Here is a 17,522-nt window from a genome sequence, read left to right as displayed (position 1 = left end):
CATTGGGGAGGTTTATGGCTGACATTGGAGGGGTTTATGGCTGACATTGGGGGCTGATAGATGGCTAAAGGTTTGGGGGTCTGATCTGAGGTCTGATTAACATTGGGGGTCTGATTGCTGGTCTGACCTGAGGTGTAATGAAAAATATTTTTTTCTTATTGTTCTCCTCTAAAACTAGGTGCATCTTATAGGGCGAAAAATACGGCACAGTGCAGCAGAGACCAGTGCAGCAGAGACCAGTGTCAGTTTATATAGTCGTTATATAGTGTTATATGTTTTAATATGCACCTTGTGTTTTGTTATGCGCGTGAATCAGGCAGACCCGGCCAGCCCCTAAGCCCCGCCCCAGAACCCCCGCCCCAGAACCCCCCCCACCCGGTCCCTGGGAAAATTGTCTTGCATGAAACTGGTCCTTGGTGCAAAAAAGGTTGGGGACCACTGGTCTAGCAGAATAGGAACATCAGTTGCCTGGGTATCCGGGACAGAGGAGAGTATGGATTCAAACGTGAGTACAGCAACCTAGAAAAAGTACAGAACTGATGTGCACGGGGACCACCCCATGGTTGCATAGTAGAAAGATTATTACGCACCACTATTTCTGGATACTTATGCTAAAGTCAGCTAGAGAAGTGCAGTGTGAGCAGAATTGCTTTAAAAAGACATATTGCCCTACTAACTACTGCTGCAGCCATGTAACCTGGGAAAACTTTGGAAATTACACATTGTGTAAGAACTGCCAGTCCATGCATGATGAGAACTGTGACTAATCTACTTGAACTTGATTCTTCAGTAAAGAACAGTTCTTCTGTTAACCGAGTGCCATTTTTGCCTGCACCGACACACTACCAGAACATCCGCAGCAACCAGCACCTGCCAGGTACCCTGCCTTGCACTTCACAGCACCCCTCAACATCAAAGTCACCCTAAAACACTACCAGGCAAGAAAGCCCCAACACCAAGGTGTGCCCCAAAAGGAAGAAGAGGTGTCTCCTTCCCCTCCCTGCACAGCCCAGGGAACGTCCAAAATCTGAGTACAACTACAGTTGAAAGATTGCATATTTGAGCACCTATAACAAACCTTTATAGAGTAAATAAGGCAGTGTCCCCAGTGGAGGGTGTTTGAGCAGCAGGTTCTACTTGGTAAGTTTCTGCAAAGGTGTCTTAAGCTGTTTAGATTTCCCATGAACCGACCTCTGCCTGTGTTATGGATATTATCGACCCTTCACTTCCTTACCTGACCCTTGCCCTTTGCCTGATTTCAGTTTTGACCCTGAGCCACCTGCCCTGACCTCATGTTTTTTTCTGGACTTTCACAAACTCTGCCTACCCTGACCTTAGCCTGTTACTGACTAGGATGTAGCCTCTCTTTGGTGTTAAACACTGGTGTCTCTTGATCCCCGTTGGTCAACAGTCAATCAAACAGAAACTACTCCAGGAGGTAGAGGTCTGGTGGTTTCCTGCAGCAGAGTCCAGATCCTTGTAAAAAGCGTGAAGACCAGGGGACTGCCAGGATAATGGTCTTAGTGGTAGTCCCAAGCCAAATCAGTTTGGTCAACACAGTGGTTCTACACCTGCTGTCTAACACTATTTATTTTGGCAATATGTACGAGTTAGCTGGACAGTGTAGAACAATGTGTACTATTTATCTGGACAATATCTATTATTTATCTGGGCAATGTGTGCTATTTATCCGAGCAATGTCTACAATTAGTCTGGGCATTGTGTGCTATTTATCTAGGCATTGTGTGATATTTATCTGGGCATTATGTGCTATTTATATGGGCAATGTCTACTAAGTTGTCACAGGTGAAAATAGACCGCACACAGTTACTGCATCTAAAGATTCAGAAGAACAGTAAAGTCTGCATTTGCCTGAAAGTTAGCTTTAAACACATGACCCAAGGAAAATGCCTCCGCAGTTTGTATATTTCAGTTTCTAATGGAAATAGTGTTTGGTATAGTTTCCTTCGTAATTTAGTGTTTAGCTCTTTTTGAGTCAGTTATAGATTTGCTGATGTGATCTTCTTATATACAGTACTGCAAATTTCTTAAGTGTTGCAACAGTTGTTCAGTAAAGCAAAGCAAAAAAATAAATAAAGCAAAGCTGACAGCAAATTAAGACATCTACGTATGTCAAAGTCATCACATAAAATATGCAGATTTTTCTTCTACACTACTGTCTATTATATTGTCTCAAATTTGCTACGTTATTGTAAATATATGGGGGACATTACGATGTCACACACAAAATATATAATATAAATAATTTTCCTTATACAGTAAAATTTATTTTAAGTGGGATTAATGGGTCCCTATTGGTGTTGGATTATCAGTTGTCTTAGATTATGGGCCGGTGATTGATATATACACAGTGAGGAACAGAAGTATTTGAACACCCTGCGATTTTGCAAGTTCTACCACTTAGAAATCATGGAGGGGTCTGGAATTCACATTGTAGGTGCATTCCCACTCTGAGAGACAGAATTTAAAGAGAAAATTCAGGAAATCACATTGTATGATTTTTTAAGAATTTATTTGTCTTGCACTGCTGAACATAAGTATTTTAACACCTGAGAAACAGCAATAATTCTGGCTCTCAAAGACCTGTTACTGTGCCGTTAAAAAGTCTAACTCTACTCCACTCATTAATGTAACTTAGTAGCACCTGTCTGAGCTCTTTAAAGACACCTGTCCACCCCACAGTCAGTCAGACGCCAACTACTACCATGGCCAAGACCAAAGAGCTGTCAAAAGACACCAAAGACAAAATTGTGGGCCTCCACAAGGCTGGAAAGGGCTACGGGGCAAATGCCAAGCAGCTTGGTGAAAATAGATCAACTGTTGGAGCAATTGTTAGAAAATGGAAGAGGCTAAAGACGACTGTCAGTCTTCCTGAAACCTGGCAGATCTAGAGGAGATCTGTGTGGAGGAGTGGGCCAAAATCCCTGTTGCAGTGTGTGCAAACCTGGTCAAGAACTACAGGAAACGTTTGACCTCTGTAATTGAAAACAAAGGCTTCTGTGCAAAAATTTAACACTGATTTTCTCAGGTGTTCAAATACTTATGTTCAGCAGTGGAAGACAAATACATTCTTTAAAAATCATACAATGTGATTTCCTGAATATTTTTTTTATTCTGTCTTTCAGAGTGGGAATGCACCGACTATGTGAATTTCAGACCCCTCCATGATTTCTAAGTGGGAGAACTTGCAAAATTGAATGGTGTTCAAATACTTCTATTCCTCACTATATAAATAAATATATATATATATATATATATATATATATATAGATCCATAGAAAAGGTCAGGCAGCACTCCTTCTCATGCAGCTATAGCTGTAAGGTGCCCGCGGTGGTCCCTCGATACAGGACGATGAAACAACAGAAGAAAATCCGCAGCACTCCTTGAAGTAAAAAACGTGTAGTTTTATTCACACATGTCGAAAATTGACAACGTTTCGGTTCTCTCACAGAACCTTTCTTAAGTCAGGTGAACATAAAGTGCATACGTGCATGTATAAATACATCTCCACATTGTTACCAATTAAACAACAGTGCACTCCCCTCCTCGGATAAGCTACAATTCATAGAATTAACTCCACATGTTAAGATAGATGCCGAGGACTCAGTGTGTTTATTCATACTTCCGATCGTGATAATTCATAACAATAATAGGTGTATACAAGTGCATAAAATAAAGTGCATAGTGCAATAAAAACTTAAGTGCAGTAATACCTTGCTGGGGGTTTCTGTATAGAAATAGAAATAGAAGGAGAAGGCGTCTTAACTTCTATGGAGGCACGCCACTCTTCCGCGTCTATTCCTCCTCAGTGCGCATGTGTCAGTCCTTCCCCCCTTGTGACGCAGTACATAACCACCATGCGTCATCCATAGGCGGAGACCCAGCGTCGTGACGTCCGATCGACTGTGTTAGCGCCCAACACGCGCGTCATACGCGCGCCTGTGCGCCGCAACAGTCGCCCGCGCCACGTCACAAGTCTATTCAGCCATTTTACAAAAGGGCACTCATTTAGGCAATACCTTACGCTTCTATTTCTCCTGAAATGCACTAAGACTGAGCGAACAGGTGAATGTGTGAATAGGGTCAAATACATGACGTCAATACTTACGGAAGAAGCTCTTAGCGCATATTATTGATCAAAAATATGTCGGGCCGACCTACCAGACGACAAGGTAGCTTCTTGTCAGATGGGACCTACTCTAACACGGAGGGTCCAGCTCCATTGTTACTCTGATTAAAAATACCAAGGGGTGGGGGATGGGCGGGGAGTGCTAAGTTCCAAAGAGGATGCCTAGTTCTCTATAATATACATATAAACAAAAAAACGGAACAGCACCTCCTGAGACAAATCGCAGGTGCAAGCTACCCCGCAAAAATACAGCAAACAAATAAAGCAGCAGCACACCACTAAATGCACTAAGACTGAGCGAACAGGTGAATGTGTGAACAGGGTCAAATACATGACGCCAATACTTACGGAAGAAGCTCTTAGCGCATATTATTGATCAAAAATATGTCGGGCCCACCTACCTTTTTGTTTATATGTATGTATATATATACACACACACACTCACTTGGGTTGGGGTTGGTAGAGAATTTTCAGAAAGAAGGACTATAATACAGTCTGTGTCACGGTGGGGAGTACGATAATGGGTATTCGGGGAAGCAGCTAGGCCAGGATGCCGGGATCAGGGAGCAGGTCACCTCCTAAAGTGTCCCTAATCCTCGCCCTAACTCCTCACCGTATGAGCGGACCTGGATGGTAAGACGGCTCATACCCAGGATACCTAGGACCCTGAGTCGCCCTGATAATCCCTCACATAAGAGCAGGGGAGATACGACCTGTTCTTCCAAGACACGGATGAATAGGAGTCTCAAACGGCCTAGTTGCAGAGAAAAGCCAAGTGGAATGGCAGGTAAGTATCTAGTGGTGGAAAAAAACACTGAACCAAGAAACCCAGAATACAAGGTAACTTACCTGCCGCAGCTGCTGGACGGCACAACAGAAGACACACCAAGGAGAACTGGAACCCATGCAAACCTACTGCAATCCGAACAACATAGCGGACTCAGTACGTACTGACACACCAAGGAACCAGCACTCCAGCAACAGCTCACAAACTAGACTTTTTGTTTCCCCTCCGGGGAACCATGAGACCCTCTTCCGGAGGACACAACAGACAGGGAAAATGTCAAGTAACAAACAGGGTACGACTTGCATACATGCTGGACATATAACACCAACTGACCAGACATGTAACAACAACAAGACAAGACACCACACCCAAAACATAAACCCTCACCAAACACCAAAACAGGGAAGGTAGGGGAAAAAGGAGGAGAAATAAGGAAGACATCGCTGGAAACATCTATGTCCCACTAGGTGGCCCTCAGACTGGAAGATGGAACATCCAGACAAGGAGCATAACTCCAGCACACACCAAGGCTGGAGTACAACTGACTCCTGGCCTTAAGCCACAGGTATAAGAAGTACCTAGTGACAACACCCAGCAAGGTAGTTAACCCCTCCAGCACCAGACCGAGGAGGTACCAGGAGAAGGGGAGCAAAGCACACACATGCAGACAACCACGCGTTACCCCTGGCAACCGGCATGTACGACAAACACGTCACAGCGCACAACACCGAGGCCTTGACAATCTCGCACTATAAATTTAATTTTATGGCTGGGTATACAAAATGACATCAACACAGTCGGAAATTTTGCAATAGGTTGCAAGGGTGCTTGTAATTCATTTCCTCATTAGGAATAATTGGATTTGCATAGTGGGTTTTTACATTGATGTAAGTACATGCAACTTCATGTCTCCATGCAGCCCCATCCTTAAAGAAGTTGTTCCATCAGGATAGCCGCTGTACATATGCCCCATGCTCTGAGCCACCTCTGTCAATCATTATTAGCCAGTGGAGAACCATCAGGGGAATTCAGACCTCATTTGAATGGACACCAAGTAATACCACACTTCTCCACTAGAGGCTGCTGCAGGAAAAATGTGTGGCTGCTGCTTCCCTAGCAAAAACAGTTGACCATGGAGGAATTTAGCTGCTAGACCTACAGTATGATCACTAGCAGTTCTCTCTTTTGGGCTTGTCCTCAATTTCTTCAGTAATATCAATTTTCTAATAGGCAATCTCTGTTCAGTACTCTGTTTTTGGTCTTGTGAAATTCTACATTCAATTGCAATTCTATGCTAGATTATAAGACTTTCTGGATTATCGCACGGCACATTAAAGGAATTTTAAGGAGCTCAATGCCCAGCTCTGTATTATCCATGATGACATGAGTGCATAGTGCTCAGCTGATGCTTATACCAGACCAAATCCTACATTGTACTTTGCAGCATTACTGAGAGCTTAAAGAGTCACTGTACTTTCATATAATTTCATTTCATTTACATCACTTGTATAATAGGGAATTGAATTAATAACAAACCGTTAAAGGGGTATTCCAGTTTTAGGAGATAAAGATTATTCTTTGTCTATCAATTCTCTCTGCTTGCTGTGTTTTAATAGGAACTTTTATTATTTATTTGTAGGGAATAAAAATCTTTCCTGGGCACATGATGGATACACAGTGAGTAGCTCATTACAGTTACAGTACAATTATAAGAGCTTCAAAAGAGTTTTCTAGCAAGCTACATCCTTCACAGACATTTTCTAGCAAGCCTTAGGATATCAATCGGCGCCTCTTCATAGCTTCGGCAGATTTAGATTTAGGTTTAGGGGTTTATTAGGGCCAGTTTAGGGGTTTATTAAGACCGGCGTCCAAATATGCCCCCAAGTTTTTATGTTAAACATATTTTTAAAGAATTTTTGGTGATGTTATTTTTAATTGATGGTGGCCCATGTCCATCCCTGCCCCCTGGTACTTCTATTAGAAACATTATTCACTGAACGACTACTCCTATTTTTGCTGTCACCACCACTACTAGGCTTGAGTGAATCGAGCTTCAGATCATAGATCCGAAGTCGATTCGTTCAAAAACTTCGGTGTTAATACTGTTTCTGTACAGCTTTAAAATGTATTGGCTCCATGGGGCCAAACTTTGTCTTACCCAAAGCCACACGAGACTTCAGTGAATGAATACGATATTCCTATCTGGGTATTTAAAAACATTTTAAAATAGGAATCTGAAGTGGACTTTGGTACTGAGGTACCAGCCAGTACCAAAGCCCAATTTGGATACCTATTTTAAAATGCTTTTAAATACGCAGATAGGAATATCGTATTCATTCACTGAAGTCTCGTGTGGCTTTGGGTGAGACAAAGTTTGGCTCCATGGAGCCAATACATTTTAATGCTGTACAGAAACAGTATTAACATAGAAGTTTTTGAACGAATCGACTTTGGATCTATGATCTGAAGCTCGATTTGCTAAAGCCTAACCACTACCCTCTTCTACTTGCTCTTTGTGCAGTTGCATGGCTGCTTCTAATTGTTAATCAGCTTCTGCTGTAAATGCTGGGCTAACCTCTCACTCCTTCCCTGAGGCTAGGTTTCTAGTTTACTAGTTTAATCAGTGAAGGAGTACTGTTCTAATTGTCTTCCCATGTACTGAACCTATTCCTGTTAACTGACTCTGATACTCTGCTACCTGACCTGAACTTAGCCTGTCTATCGTACTGACCCATTGGATTAGTTTCACAGACTTGCACAAACTCTGCCTTCCCTGACCTCTGTATGTCTACTGACTATGAGTATTGACTAATCCCGTGGTGCTTTGCACTGAGGTCTCTGATCCCCATGGGTGAGATGTCAATCACATTGAAACTATTCCAAGAGGCAACATCCTGGTGGGTCCCCTTCACTGAAAGCCAGATATCTGTATACAGGTAAAGGGTGAAAACCAGGGGACCGCTAGAAAAATGCCCTTAGGACTAGCCTAAAGTCCACACCCCTGCCCTTTGCATTAATTTGCCATGTCACTATCTATATATTTTTTTAAAATCCTAAAATCCAACAGTTCTGGCACTGGTCATTGAGACTAATATTAGGCACTATACATCACTGCTCAGCAGTCACCTCCTTATCATTACAGACAGGATTAAAATGCCCAGATATCTGGATTTAACTGGTAAAATAAAATATAGGTGAAGGTGACACATTCCCTTTAAGCTGTCACATGGAAACTGCTGTTTAGGTTGCTATAGTGAACCACCTGCAGCTCTCAGGGAAATTATGTGGTCTCATCCCATTGCTGATAGGTGCTTGGGAGTTGGACCTCCACCATTCACACATTGGTAGCCTAGACTTTCATATTGTGTCCTTCCTTACCTTTCCTCTTGGCTGGTCATGTCCCGAAATGTGTGTCATGATATAACCAGCTATTCAAAACAATACGATTTGTCGATGTTGTGTCACAAAATGTCTATCCTATATGTCTATGTGTGGCCACCCAGTGGTTGTTTTGTGAGCTACAGTCTGTAAAGGGTTTTGCAAGGACATCACAAGATTGCATTTATTAATAGTAGAGGTGGACACATATGCAGAACTAATCTGAAACCAATGACCTGTCGGTACGTTCATGATCCCTATGGGTCCCTTTCCCATTAGCTCCACAACAACAACAATATAAGGTACTTATCCCTTTCCCATAATAGTCTGTAGTCACAGGTGTGTATTTTCCTATACCCGGATCTGAGTTTCGGATGTTTCTGCATGTACAGGGTGTTATATAGCGGAGTATCTTCGTTATAACACCAAGGTTATACTTATTTATCCTGCAACATTCTGAAAGTTGGAGAAGTTCTAGAAGACTTACCATCAGATGTCTGCTGTCAGCTCCGGCAGTGAACTTCAGCTGGTTGCTCCCTGCAATGTTGACACCTTTCTCCTTGCCAGACATCGGAAAAGAGCTCCTTTCATTTCTCTGAGCAGTCATTTGTTAAACAAGCAGAAATTGTCTGGCAGAGATTTGTTCTTTTGGGAAAAAAAAGTTCAGCCATTTCAGCATCTGAAGCATCTGAGCTTTTAACATCCAGAGATAGCAGAGAAGAGCTTGTCATTTAACTCTTTCAGCACACATAAGACAATACAGTAGGTTTGCAATCCTACATAAAATAGGTAATGCGTTTGCTATAGAAACATAGAATGTGTCGGCAGATAAGAACCATTTGGCCCATCTAGTCTGCCCAATATACTGAATACTATGGATATCTTATATGAAGGATGGCCTTATGCCTATCCCATGCATGCTTAAACTCCTTCACTGTATTTGCAGCTACCACTTCTGCAGGAAGGCTATTCCATGAATCCACTACTCTCTCAGTAAAGTAAAACTTCCTGATATTACTTTTAAACCTTTGCCCCTCTAATTTAAACTATGTCCTCTTGTAGCAGTTTTTCTTCTTTTAAATATTCTCTCCTCTTTTACCTTGTTGATTCTCTTTATGTATTTAAAAGTTTCTATCATATCCCCTCTGTCTCGTCTTTCTTCCAAGCTATACATGTTAAGGTCCTTTAATCTTTCCTGGTAAGTTTTATCCTGCAATCCATGTACTAGTTTAGTAGCTCTTCTCTGAACTCTCTCCAAAGTATCAATATCCTTCTGGAGATATGGTCTCCAGTACTGCGCACAATACTCCAAATGAGGACTCACTAATGCTCTGTAGAGCGGCATGAGCACCTCCCTCTTTCTACTGGTAATTCCTCTCCCTATACACCCAAGCATTCTGCTAGCATCTCCTGCTGCTCTATGACATTGTCTGCCTACCTTTAAGTCTTCTGAAATAATGACCCCTAAATCCCTTTCCTCAGATACTGAGGTTAGGACTCTATCACTGATTTTATATTCTGCTCTTGGGTTTTTACGCCCCAGGTGCATTATCTTGCACTTAACAACATTCAATTTTAGTTGCCAGATTTTTGACCATTCCTATAGTTTTCCTAAATCCTTTTCCATTTGGTGTATCCCTCCAGGAACATCAACCCTGTTACAAATCTTTGTGTCATCAGCAAAAAGACACACCTTACCATCGAGGCCTTCTGCAATTTTGCTGATAAAGATATTAAACAATATGGGTCCCAGAACAGATCTCTGAGGTACCCCACTGGTAACAAGACCATGGTCTGAATATACTCCATTGACTACAACCCTCTGTTGTCTGTCCCTCAGCCACTGCCTAATCCATTCAACAATATGGGAGTCCAAGCCCAAAGACGAGTTACCTTATGATTATCAAGCTGCAAGGTAACCCAAACTGACTCTAAATTGGTCTCGCTAACTTGTATTAAATTAGATTTTATGCTATCTTTCACATACAGGGCCACCCCTCCCCTTTCTTGCCCTCTCTGTCTTTCCTATATAGAGAGAAGTTAGAAAACAACAGTCACAGAAAACACATAGATTTGCGTTCACTATTTAGTGATCCTATGTGATGGGAAGTGCCCTATATAGTGAGATACCCACTCAGTGTACATAAGCATACACAAACAAAGGATAAACTGAGACTAGACGGGTATAGTAGAAAAAATATACATATACTTTATTAAGCAATACATAAAAAATCATTATTTAATTGGGTGATATATCACATCAGATAAAAAGGTGGACTACACCTGAGGGGACATAATATGATTACATACAAAGAAGGGGGCAAGGAGGTCAACGCTCAGCTATACCTCAGCTAAGATTCACAAATAGCTAGAGAAAGTGCAAGTGCATATCTCAAAGCTTGTAACATATATATACATATATAGGACCTGTTTCACATACAAAAAAGTTCTCCACATATATCACAAATATTCACAAATATTCACAATTTATGCTGATATATACACATGTATCTCCACTGCCTGTGCATCAAATTAGGACATACATGTGTATAGCGCACAGACCCAGACCCTCATGGGAAAAGGGGACTTGTGCCTTAAACTCAGCAAAAAAGTACATGTGTGCATGTTATCATCTATTATAAAGAATAGTAACAGAGTCCCATAAGGATGCATGAATGTGCATGTGCATGTCGCCTCAGGGGCAGATGAAAATAACTACTAGTGCCAAAGTGGAGCAATGCAAAGACACGCACATACAAATATATGCACCCTAGAAATCAATCAATTGAGTGACCATATCTAGATAGATACAATCAAGATATCAGAAACAGTCACTAAGATCGATTCCTGCACTAAAAAAGACATAGCTGAATCATGCGGCAGAACTATAAGCTAAAAAAGAAAAGAGGAGCCTCACACTATAACATTGCGTACCCATATAATAAAGACAGTCCAAACTCAGGAGAGCCACGCGCGTTTCAGCTAGGATGCCTTCTTCTGGGGGATATAGAGAGAACCCTGGTATTGTTATATCCCAGTCATTACTCCCATTGAACCATGTCTCAGTCACAGCCACTAAATCTATATTCTCAGATGCCATTACAGACTCAAGTTCATTGATCTTATTCCCTAAACTGCGAGCATTTGTAGACAAGACTGAGCTTGTCATTTCTTAACCTCTGTGCTACTGGCATCTTCTGGCATTGTTCCGGGGGGCAGTCGGACTGCTGAATTATCACCCTTTTACCACTTTCCTAGTTTAAATGCTCCTTAGCAAATACTTTGAACTGTTCACTGAGGACATTCGTTCCCTTGAGAGAAAGAGGCAAACCATCTTTCTAGTACAGTTCTTTTCCATTCCAACGAGAGCTAACATGAGACACAAAGCCAAACCCTTGGTTCAGACACCATTCACCATTCACCAAGCCATACATTGAATTCCTTAATGCCTTAATTCCTTAATGCACATCTTCCTGTCATGCTGAAGGTTATCACAATGCGTTGTGGCAAATGATAATGTCACAAGTTGGAGGTCCCAGGAGAGACCTCCGCGTCGTCAAGCAAAGACATACAGCAATACGGTACAGTCACAACAGAGTATATTGCACAAACAGATTCCAAGAAGGGAAACACAGAGAAATTGAGAGCTCTATGTACCGTCCGCACAGTGGGAGGAAAACCCCCACTGTGCCACTGTCTAGTAATACTCCAGAGGGGCTTGACTAAGCAACTCCTGGTATTCACTAGGGCCCCAGATGGTAGGGTTAGGCTTTGCCGCAGGGAGTTGCCAGGGTCCACTCTGGAGCGTGAACTAGACAGTGAAAACAGGAGCAAATGGACAACAGGTACCAGAAGGTACCGACGGTACATAGGCAAACATAAACAAACAGGCAACTAAAAATACAAGCAGGAGTTCACGCAAGGGAACAAGAGTGGCAATGAGCAGAGAAGGACTAGCTCCACCAGTGGTATACTGCGTGGCCTTGCCCATAGCACTCTGCAGCAAGGCATGCTGCAGCAAGGGCTTGCTGAACAGAGACATATAACATAACAAACAGGCAAATACAAGCAGGCAACTAAAAACACAAGCAGGAGTTCACGCAAGGGAACAGGAGTGGCAGCCCCTAGCAACCAGCCTACACGGTAAACGCAGCCAGTACGCCAAGAGGAATGCAGCCAGCCTACACGGCCTCACATGTCGAGGTGGACTGCAGCGTGCCAATACCTCCCCCTCTGGAGAATGACATGTCTGCCAAAGACTAATTGGTCAGACATGCTGACACCCCCTTCCGGAGGACCAGAAGCAGATACCTGCGCGAATAACGGAAAACACGGCCGTAGGCAGAACTGCAAGCTAAAAGGCTAGACCGGACGTCGCCCCTGGCAACCAGCATACACGGAAAACACCGCAGCCAGTACACCAAGGCAACTAAATCCGATACCTAAAGGCACCATGAAGAGGGAAACAAAAACAGAAAGCACACACCACAGATAAGCAGAAAACAGAACACAAAAACTCTGTGAAAGTTTACTTGTTCATTCTGTCACGCGTTGGAGGTCCCAGGAGAGACCTCCGCGTCGTCAAGCAATAAACAAATGGAAATCAGGTACAGACACACAAGAGTTTATTGCACAAACAAAAACCAGGGAAGGCAGCACAGACAAAACATGAGCTCTATGTACTGTCAGCACAGTGGGAGAAAACCCCCACTGCGCCACTGTCTAGTAATACTCCAGAGGGGCGTGACTAAGCAACTCCTGGTATTCACTAGGGCCCCAGATGGTAGGGTTAGACTTTGCAGCAGGAAGTTGCCAGGGTCCACTCCAGAGCGTGAACTAGACAGTGACCGCAAAAACAAATGGACAACAGGTACCAGAAGGTACCGACGGCACATAGGCAAACATAACAGACAGGCAAATACAAACAGGGCAACTAATAACACAAGCAGGAGTACATAGCAAGGAAACAGGAGTGACAATGACCAGAGAAGGACTTGCTCCACCAGTAGTAAACTGCATGGCCTTGCCCATGGCACTCTGCTGCAAAGAAAGGTGCAGCAAGGGCTTGCTGAACAGAGACATATGAATACACACAAGGTAACTAAAACATAACTGGCAGAACAGATAACAGAAAGACAGGAAAGAGGACGGGAATGAACAAGTAGGAAACCCACAGAGCACAGACAGACACGGATCCCATGGGTCAGCAGCATGGGAGAGTGAGTACAAACAAGGAGCAGGACAAGACAACACACACCATGAGAGCTGACACAGAACTGAGGAAACCTCAGCCTTAGGCCTCATGCACACAACCATTTTTTTTTTTGCGGTCCGCAAAAACGGGGTCCGTAGGTCTGTGATCCGTGTCCGTTTTTTCTTCCGTGGGTCTTCCTTGATTTTTGGAGGATCCACGAACATGAAGGAAAAAGTTGTTTTGGTGTCCGCCTGGCCGTGCGGAGCCAAACGGATCCGTCCTGATTTACAATGCAAGTCAATGGGGACGGATCCATTTGACATTGACACAATATGGTGCAATTGCAAGCGGATCCGTCCCCATTGACTTTCAATGTAAAGTCAGGAGTCCCTATTATACCATCGGATCAGAGTTTTCTCCAATCCGATGGTATATTTTAACTTGAAGTGTCCCCATCACCATGGGAACGCCTCTATGTTAGAATATACCATCGGATTTGAGTTAGATCGTAAAAACTCATATCCGACAGTATATTCTAACACAGATGCGTTCCCATAGTGATGGGGACGCTTCAAGTTAGAATATACTACGAACTGTGTACATGACTGGGGGAGGGAGGGGGGGCCCACTGGCCACCAATGAATGTACAGTAATACAGGGGAGGGAGGAGGGGGCCCACTGGCCACCAATGAATGTACAGTAATACAGGGGAGGGAGGGGGGGCCCACTGGCCACCAATGAATGTACAGTAATACAGGGGAGGGAGGGGGGCCGCACTGGCCACCAATGAATTTGAAACTGGGGAGGGAGGAGGGTGTGCCCCCTCCTGCCTGGCAGCACCCGATCTCTTACAGGGGGCTGTGATCCGCACAATTAACCCCTCAGTTGCCGCAACAACTGATGCTGGGTGGTCACACCCAATATTGATCTGATTTAGATTTCTCTTTTTCATTCACTTTGCATTTTGATAACCACCTCACCCCCCCAGCTTAAACACCCTTAATGACCAGGCCACTTTTTACACTTCTGCACTACACTATTTTCACCGTTTATTGCTCGGTCATGCAACTTACCACCTAAATTAATTTTACCTCCTTTTTTTCTCACTAATAGAGCTTTCATTTGGTGGTATTTCATTGCTGCTGACATTTTTACTTTTTTTGTTATTAATCGAAATTTAACGAAATTTTTGCAAAAAAATTATATTTTTCACTTTCAGTTGTAATTTTTTTTTAAAAAAAACAACATCTATATATAAATTTTTCTCTAAATTTATTGTTCTACATGTCTTTGATAAAAAAAAATGTTTGGGTAAAAAAAAAATGGTTTGGGTAAAAGTTATAGCGTTTACAAACTATGGTACAAAAATGTGAATTTCCGCTTTTTGAAGCAGCTCTGACTTTCTGAGCACCTGTCATGTTTCCTGAGGTTCTACAATGCCCAGACAGTAGAAAACCCCCACAAATGACCCCATTTCGGAAAGTAGACACCCTAAGGTATTCGCTGATGGGCATAGTGAGTTCATAGAGCTTTTTATTTTTTGTCACAAGTTAGCGGAAAATGATGAGTTTTTATTTTTTTTTCCTTACAAAGTCATATTCCACTAACTTGTGACAAAAAATAAAAGCTTCCATGAACTCACTATGCCCATCACGAAATACCTTGGGGTCTCTTCTTTCCAAAATGTGGTCACTTGTGGGGTAGTTATACTGCCCTGGCATTTTAGGGGCCCGAATGCGTGAGAAGTAGTTTGAAATCAAAATGTGTAAAAAATGCCCTGTGAAATCCTAAAGGTGCTCTTTGGCATGTGGGCCCCTTTGCCCACCTGGGCTGCAAAAAAGTGTCACACATGTGGTATTGCCGTACTCAGGAGAAGTTGGGCAATGTGTTTTGGGGTGTCATTTTACATATACCCATGCTGGGTAAGATAAATATCTCGGTAAAATGCAAACTTTGTATAAAAAAATGGGAAAAGTTGTCATTTGCCGAGATATTTCTCTCACCCAGCATGGGTATATGTAAAAAGACACCCCAAAACACATTGCCCTACTTCTTCTGAGTACGGCGATACCACATGTGTGACACTTTTTTGCAGCCTAGGTGGGCAAAGGGGCCCACATTCCAAAGAGCACCTTTCGGATTTCACAGGGCATATTTTACACATTTTGATTTCAAACTACTTCTCAAGCATTCGTGCCCCTAAAATGCCAGGGCAGTATAACTACCCCACAAGTGACCCCATTTTGGAAAGAAGACACCCCAAGGTATTTCCTGATGGGCATAGTGAGTTCATGGAAGTTTTTATTTTTTGTCACAAGTTAGTGGAATATGAGACTTTGTAAGAAAAAATATGAAAAAATCATCATTTTCCGCTAACTTGTGACAAAAAATAAAAAATTTTAGGAACTCGCCATGCCCCTCACGGAATACCTTGGGGTGTCTTCTTTCCAAAATGGGGTCACTTGTGGGGTAGTTATACTGCCCTGGCCTTTTAGGGGCCCTAATGTGTGAGAAGTAGTTTGAAATCAAAATGTGTAAAAAATGCCCTGTGAAATCCGAAAGGTGCTCTTTGGAATGTGGGCCCCTTTGCCCACCTAGGCTACAAAAAAGTGTCACACATCTGGTATCGCCGTACTCAGGAGAAGTTGGGCAATGTGTTTTGGGGTGTCTTTTTACATATACCTATGCTGGGTGAGAGAAATATCTCGGCAAAAGACAACTTTTCCAATTTTTTTATACAAAGTTAGCATTTGATCAAGATATTTATCTCACCCAGCATGGGTATATGTAAAATGACACCCCAAAACACATTCCCCAACTTCTCCTGAGTACGGCGATACCAGATGTGTGACACTTTTTTGCAGCCTAGATGCACACACTTTAGGGCTCCTAAAATGCCAGGGCAGTATAAATAACCGACATGTGACCCCATTTTGGAAATAAGACACCCCAAGGTATTCAATGAGGTGCATGGCGAGTTCATAGAATTTTTTATTTTTGGGCACAAGTTAGCGGAAGATTTTTTTTAGTTTTTTCTCACAAAGTCTCCCTTTCCGCTAACTTGGAACAAAAATTTCAATCTTTCATGGACTCAATATGCCCCTCAGCGAATACCTTGGGGTGTCTTCTTTCCAAAATGGGGTCATTTGTGGGGTGTTTGTACTGCCCTGGCATTTGAGGGTCTCCGCAATCATTACATGTATGGCCAGCATTAGGAGTTTCTGCTATTCTCCTTATATTGAGCATAAGGGTAATGAGATTTTTTTTTTTCGTTCAGCCTCTGGGCTGAAAGAAAAAATGAACGGCACAGATTTCTTCATTCGCATCGATCAATGTGGATGAAAAAATCTCTGCCAAAAAAAAATAGGAGGGGAAAGGCGTCTGCCAGGACATAGGAGCTCCGCCCAACATCCAAACCCACTTAGCCCGTATGCCCTGGCAAACCAGATTTCTCCATTCACATCAATCGATGTGAATGAATAAATCATTGCCGGGATTTTTTTTGATTTTTTTTATATACAAAGTGTTTGCTAAAGTATATGAACACCGCAGCCTCCTCAGCTCATATGCCTCGGCAAACGTATCTTTTACTGCAGAGGAGAAATCTCGTCTTGCAGCGCCGCATACACCGACTTTTGTGTAATCTGACAGCAGCGCAATGCTTCTGTCAGAATGCACATCAGTGCTGCAGCTAGTCGATCGGTTGGTCCACCTGGAAGGTAAAAAAAACAAAACAAAAAAGAAAAAACCAGGCCGCAACGCAATAAATTTATTAACTTTATAATAAAATTTGAATGGAACATATAAACTTTATTTAACTTTTTGAACAGAACGTTACATTTTTTGCTTACCGGTGATTTTTTTTTTTTTTTTTTACCTTTATAGGACAAACCTCTCCTTCCCCATGGGACAATGTGCAAAGCGCAAATCGCCCAAAGATGTGGCGAAGTACAATATGCACTTTGTCCCAGGTAAAAGGAGAGGTTTGCTGCAGCTGTGAGTGTAAGGGCCC

General features: G+C 42.7%; 1 protein-coding gene across 1 annotated transcript in view; it reads right to left on the bottom strand.

Annotated features, from left to right (window-relative positions):
• Nucleotides 1-8,921, bottom strand: part of COLEC10 (collectin subfamily member 10) — an 84,495-nt gene extending 75,574 nt beyond the window's left edge. The window contains exon 1 of the mRNA XM_040433051.1: nt 8,804-8,921. The gene's annotated coding sequence lies outside the window, so the exon portion shown is untranslated. The remainder of the gene's footprint in view (nt 1-8,803) is intronic.
• Nucleotides 8,922-17,522: the final 8,601 nt, after the last annotated feature.

Source organism: Bufo bufo, chromosome 5 (assembly GCF_905171765.1).
Source record: "Bufo bufo chromosome 5, aBufBuf1.1, whole genome shotgun sequence".
Lineage (NCBI taxonomy): Eukaryota > Metazoa > Chordata > Amphibia > Anura > Bufonidae > Bufo > Bufo bufo.
The sequence above is the reverse complement of the archived record's forward strand: the minus strand, read 5'-3'. Positions and strand labels throughout refer to the sequence as shown.